The sequence below is a fragment of the Elephas maximus genome, chromosome 21 (assembly GCF_024166365.1).
Source record: "Elephas maximus indicus isolate mEleMax1 chromosome 21, mEleMax1 primary haplotype, whole genome shotgun sequence".
Taxonomy (NCBI): Eukaryota; Metazoa; Chordata; class Mammalia; order Proboscidea; family Elephantidae; genus Elephas; species Elephas maximus.
In genome coordinates, this window is record NC_064839.1 from 22876507 (window position 1) to 22882506 (window position 6000).

Here is a 6000-nt window from a genome sequence, read left to right on the forward strand (position 1 = left end):
CAGGCACCTAATGCTGTTGGCTGTAAGGACTGGGAGGCACCACTTATTCTCAGACCCATCTTGTTTGTAGCTAGGTGGATTGGGTGGAGCCACCACTTCTTGGGCCCCTGATGTGAGTAGGTGAAGACCCTGCTTAATGGGTGGGGCAGTGTCAAATGTCGCAAGTCTGCCACTTCCCCTTAGCTGTTGGAGTTGAAAAGAGGTTTCAGGTATATACCCTGTTATACTACACTAATGAGGGCCTACGTTGTTGAAAGTGTCCACACAGGTCTAAACCAACAAAAAAACCAAAGCCACTGCCATCAAGTTGATTCTGACTCATAGCAACCCTATAGGACAAAGTAGAACTGTCCCATCGAGTTTCCAAGGAGCTCCTGGTGGATTCAAACTGCCAACCTCTTGGTTAGCAGCTGTAACATTTAACCACTACACCACCAGGGTTTCCCACACAGGTCTAGGCAGGAGTAAAAGGCATTAGAAGTTTGTGAACCCCTTATGCCTGTGCCTGGGCAAAGGGACAATGTCTGCCCTGAGTTCCTGGCTTAGGGGAGCTGGTGGTTTCTTTTTTTCCTGTTTATTTGTTCCCTCCCCAAAGCCAGGAGACTGGCTCGGGCTTGAAGGGTCCCACTTCCAGCCTAGGAGGCATGGCAATCACTGGACGCTGCCAGACCAAGACCAGACTGGTACCAGAGCAGAGTGGGGAGGGAGTGGTTGAAGGGAATAGAGGCACTTCCCAGAGGGGGGAGGGTTATTTTGATCCCTCTCAGTAGGTTAGATGCCTGCACTTAACTTTCACAAATCCAGTGCTGCTTCCCCCGGCTCCAGAGGCCTGTGCAGACTCTATGCAGTTAGGTTTCTCCCAATGCGGAAAATGCATCCAGACGCTACCACTTGCCTCAGCCCATGTGAACCAGCTGCTCCAGCATGCAGGGTGCCAGCCATGTCAGGACTGGTACTTCCTCACTGCCTCTGTAGTGTCTGTCCCTCCCTCTGCCACTCAGTTGACTCCTCAGTTTTGTCTTTGATGTTCAGGGCTCCTAGATTGCCATATATATCGATTCATTTGTTTTTTTGAGGTGGGGTCTTTGTTGTAAGAGGGATCACAGGAATTGTCTGACTATTCCACCGTCTTGGCCCTTCCTCCTCACTAATTTTTTAAAAATTAAAATGAAGGATAAACCTTTTATGCAAAGGGCCATTCGGTCTCTGTGATAACAACTTAGCTCTGCTGTTACAGTAAAACCAGCCATAGGCAATCTATAAACAAATGGATGTGACTGTGTTCCAATAGAACTTTATTTTTAAAAACAGGTAGCAAGCTAGTTTTGACCCATGGGCTGAAGTTTTCTGACCCCTGATCTAGACCATGGCAGCTTTGCTGTCTATAACCCACAGTTTCTAATGGAAGGGAGTGTGGAGGAGCAAAAACACACACACACACACAAAAAAACAAACCCCAAACCTATTGTCTTTGAGTCAATTCCGACTCATAGCGACCCTACAGGACAGAGTAGAACTGCCCCATAGGGTTTTCAAGGCTGTAATCTTTACAGAAGCAGACTGCCACATCTTTCTCCCGTAGAGTATCTGGTAGGTTTGAACCACCAGCCTTTCAGTTAGCAGCTGAGCACTTAATCACTGAGCCACCAGAGCTCCATATGGGGAGTAAAGATGGCAGGTTTATTGGGTCAGCTCTAGATGAGCCACTCTTCACTTCCACTCATGTTTCATTGGAGAAAACTTAGTCACACAGCTAATCTAGTAATTACAAGGAAGACTGGGAAATGAGGTCTGACTGTGTGCCAAGGAAAGTAGGACAGATTTCAATGGAGATCTAGCAATCTCTGCAACAATTATTATCTTTAAATTGTAGATTTGATGCTAGGTTTTTTTTCCTAAAACAAATCAAAATAAATACGCAACCATTATAAATGCTTTAAAGTTTGTTTGTACACCATTTAAAATGATCTTGCATATTTCTTTGATTCAAATCACAACAGCCTGATTGTAAGACTAGTCCCTGTTTGCTAGGGCTCCTCCGTACAATCTTTTAAGAATGCAAAAAAGAAAAGGAGTGATTCAAAAAGGCACACAGAAGTTAGATCCAGAAAAGATAAGATTGAGTTATAACCTGGAAAGAGCTCAGCCAACCCAAATTATTTTTATGGATTGTATTAAGGACCTTTGGGTGAATACAGTGACCTCAAAACAGAGACATGCTTTGTGTTTTCTTACCTTTAAAATTCTCAGTATTGTAAAAAAAAAAAAAAAAAAAAAAAATTTTTTTTTTTTTTTAATGCCCAGTTACAAACCATCAGTGACCTCATGAGTATACTGGGCATTGAGACTTGAGCAGGATTTGCTGGGAGTTGGGGGGTGGGGGGGCAGGCAGAGAAGAGAGGATATTAGCAGTAGTGCAAAGGAGACTGGGAGCTTCTTGGGGAGGCCAGGGGCTGGAAGAGTCTGTAGAGGACAAAGGGCTTAAATGCCAAACCAAGGAGAACAGACTTCATCCTCGGATCATCGGGAGTCATTGAAAGGTTTTTTTGTTTTTGGAGGTGTATTTCTAATTTTAACTTTTTTATTATTATACAAATAAATATAACACAACATTTACCATTCCAACTTTATTCATGTGTACAATTTAGTGACACCGATTATATTGATCATGCTGTGCAACACTACCAATAACAGTTGCCCAAGTTTCTATCACCATAAACAGAAGCTCACTGCTTCCTAGACAATGACTCCTTTTTTTCCCCTCCCTCCCAGCCCTGGGAACCACTAATAAACTCTGGTCTCTAGACCTTTGCCTATTCTAGATATTTCATGTGAGATCATACACTATTTGTCCCACTGTGATTTACCTATTTCTTGAAAGCAGTGATGCAAGCAGACATATGCACACCAATGTTCATTGCAGCACTATCCACTGAAAGGCTTTAATCCTGAGAATTAGGAGATGAAAAGGGCATTTCTGAAAGTAGAATCTGGCAGAAGCAGGCAAGCCATTTAGAGGGACCAAGAGGATTACCCTGAAAAAGAGCCTCCTAAACACTCACCAAGGGGTGGAAGGAGACAGCTAAGCCATCTGCATGTGAAAGCTTGGCCTTTTGGGCTTGCACAGGTCTCAGCAAGAATAAATGACATAAGCTTCTCCATGAGACAGACTGCACCAAAAGTCTCCCCAAATCCCACGGTCTATTGACCCTGGTCTCAGCACTCTGTTGAAATGGTCACTCGGGAACATGAAATCCTTAGCATACCTGGTGGGCTGTTTGATTGCTGGGGGAAGTTGGAGTTCTTCCAGGATTTCCAAAACCATGTCTATTCTGTGCCTACTTGTTCTTCTATGGAAGCAGACCAGGAGCACAACAGGGGTGGCACAGATGGGGTTGGGGAAGGATAAGTCAGTCGATCGATCCCTTTTCCAGGCCCCCTTCACCACTGGCGCTACCAGGAGCTTCCATTGACATGCATACACAGCTGTCACTTTAACACACCAACAAGTATGCACTCCAAGACACGCAAATTAAAACCAGTGCCCAGTTTCCACCTATCAAATTGGCAAGGATGTCAACCACAACTCTTTTTAGTGGTAGTGCCAAGTATTGGCAAGATTGTGGAGAGACAGAAACTTTCACTACTGATGTGGAGATATATTAGTACAAACTTTCTAGGGCAATTTGGCGAACTCCATCCAAATACTTAAAAGGGTGCATCTCCTTTGCCTCAGCCATTCTATATCTAGAAATAAATTCTGAGTGAGCCCAAAGATGGACATACTAGATGTCACCTGTGTAATGTTGACAGTAGGAGCCCAGTTGGCACAGTGGTTAAGTGCTTGGTTGCTAACCGAAAGGTCGGCAGTTTCAAATCACCAGCCACTCTGGGGGAGAAAGATGTGACAGTCTGCTCCCATAAAGATTACAGCCTTGGAAACCCTATGGAACTGTTCTACTATGTCCTACAGGGTCACTAATGAGTCAGAATTGACTTGAAGGCAGTGGGTAGTAAGTTAATGTTGACAGGTCCCTGGGTACCTGGTACTTGTGAAACGGGTGCAGGAATCACATCCATAGGGAGTGCAGCTCTCCACTCCAAGACCTACTCTCAGACTAAAGTTTCCTATGAGCACTCTGCTTTGGCCAGTCTCAGAACTGGATTGAACCGGGGGAGTCCAATCACCTAATTATAGCAGAGCATCAGGAAGGCCTGAGCAGGTATGAACTTAATACAATTTCTACCCAATGATCTGAACATCAAAAGGAAGAAGTTCCCTGAAGCTCAAGGAAATTGCTGAAGCAGCTATGACTCTTGATGAAGCCAATCTTTGTCACTTAACTAGTGGTCATGAGAGTGGACAAGACTGTCCCTACCCACTGAGCAACTTATTTTCAGGAATGCACTTTAGTAAATCAGTTGTTTCATACACTAAAACTAAGCAAGGGAATACCCAGTAACAAATAAGAATGAAGCCATGTATAGTCCTTCAGAAACTACCAAGTATTGACAAGAATATGGAGCAGCTGGAAATATCATACTCTCAGCAGAGGCAAGAGGACAAATTGGTACAACCACTTTGGAAAACTTTTTGAGGTGTCTACTATCTGGTGGCACAACAGTTAAGTACTTGGCTGCTAACCAAAAGGTTGGTGGTTCAAACACACCTAGTGACTCTGCAGGAGAAAGATCTGTTCCTGTAAAGATTATAGCCTAGAAAACCCTATGGGGAAGGTCTACTCTGTCACATGGGGTTGCTATAGTCAAAATCGACTTGATGGCATCTAACAACAAGTAAAGTTGACACAAGCAACCCCATGACTCAGAAAAGCTACTTCTAGGTACATACTTCCAATAAGAAATGTATGCACATAGTCACTAAAAGACATGTTCTAGAGTATTGATGGCAACACTATCCATAATAGCCTTAAACTGGAAGATACCCAAATGCACAACAACAATTCCATACTCATTGCCAACAAGTGGATTTCGACTCAGTGATACTATAGGACGGGATAGAACTGCTCCAAAGGGTTTCCAGGGCTGTAATATTTATTACCCCCACGTGTCTGTCAGTTTGTCGTACTGTGGGGGCTTGTGTGTTGCTGTGATGCTGGAAGCTATGCCACCAGGATTCAAATACCAGCAGGGTCACCCATGGAGGACAGGTTTCAGCTGAGCTTCCAGACTAAGACAGACTAGGAAGAAGGGCCCGGCAGTCTACTTCTGAAAAGCACTAGCCAGTAAAAACCTTATGAATAGCAGCGGAACACTGTCTGCTATAGTGCCGGAAGATGAGCCCACCCAGGTTGGAAGGCACTCAAAAGATGACTGGGGAAGAGCTGCCTCCTCAAAATAGAGTCGACCTTAATGACGTGGATGGAGTCAAGCTTTCGGGACCTTCACTTGCTGATTTGGCAAGACTCAAAATGAGAAGAAACAGTTGCAGACATCCATTAATAATCGGAACCTCTCAGGTTGGAAGGCACTCAAAATATGAATGAGGAAGAGATGCTTCCTAAAGTAGCACTCAGCTGCATACATCCATTAATAATAGGAATGTGGAATGCACGAAGTATGAATCTAGGAGAAGTGAAAATCATCAAAAATGAAATGGAACGCATAAACATTGATATCCTAGGCATTAGTCAGCCGAAATAGACTGGTATTGGCCATTCTGAATCGGACAATCATATACTATGATGGACATGATGACTTGAAAAAGGAATTGTGTTGCATTCATCATCAAAAAGAACGTTTCAAGATCTATCCTGAAGTACAACACTGTCAGTGAGAGAATAACATCCATACGCCTAAAAGAAAGACCAGTTAATACCACTATTATTCAAATTTATGCACGAACCACTGAGGCCAAAGATGAAGTAATCGAAGATTTTTATCAACTTCTGCAGTCTGAAATTGATCAAACATGCAATCAAGATGCATTGATAATTACTGGTGATTGAAATGCAGAAGTTGGAAACAAAGAAAAGGAAC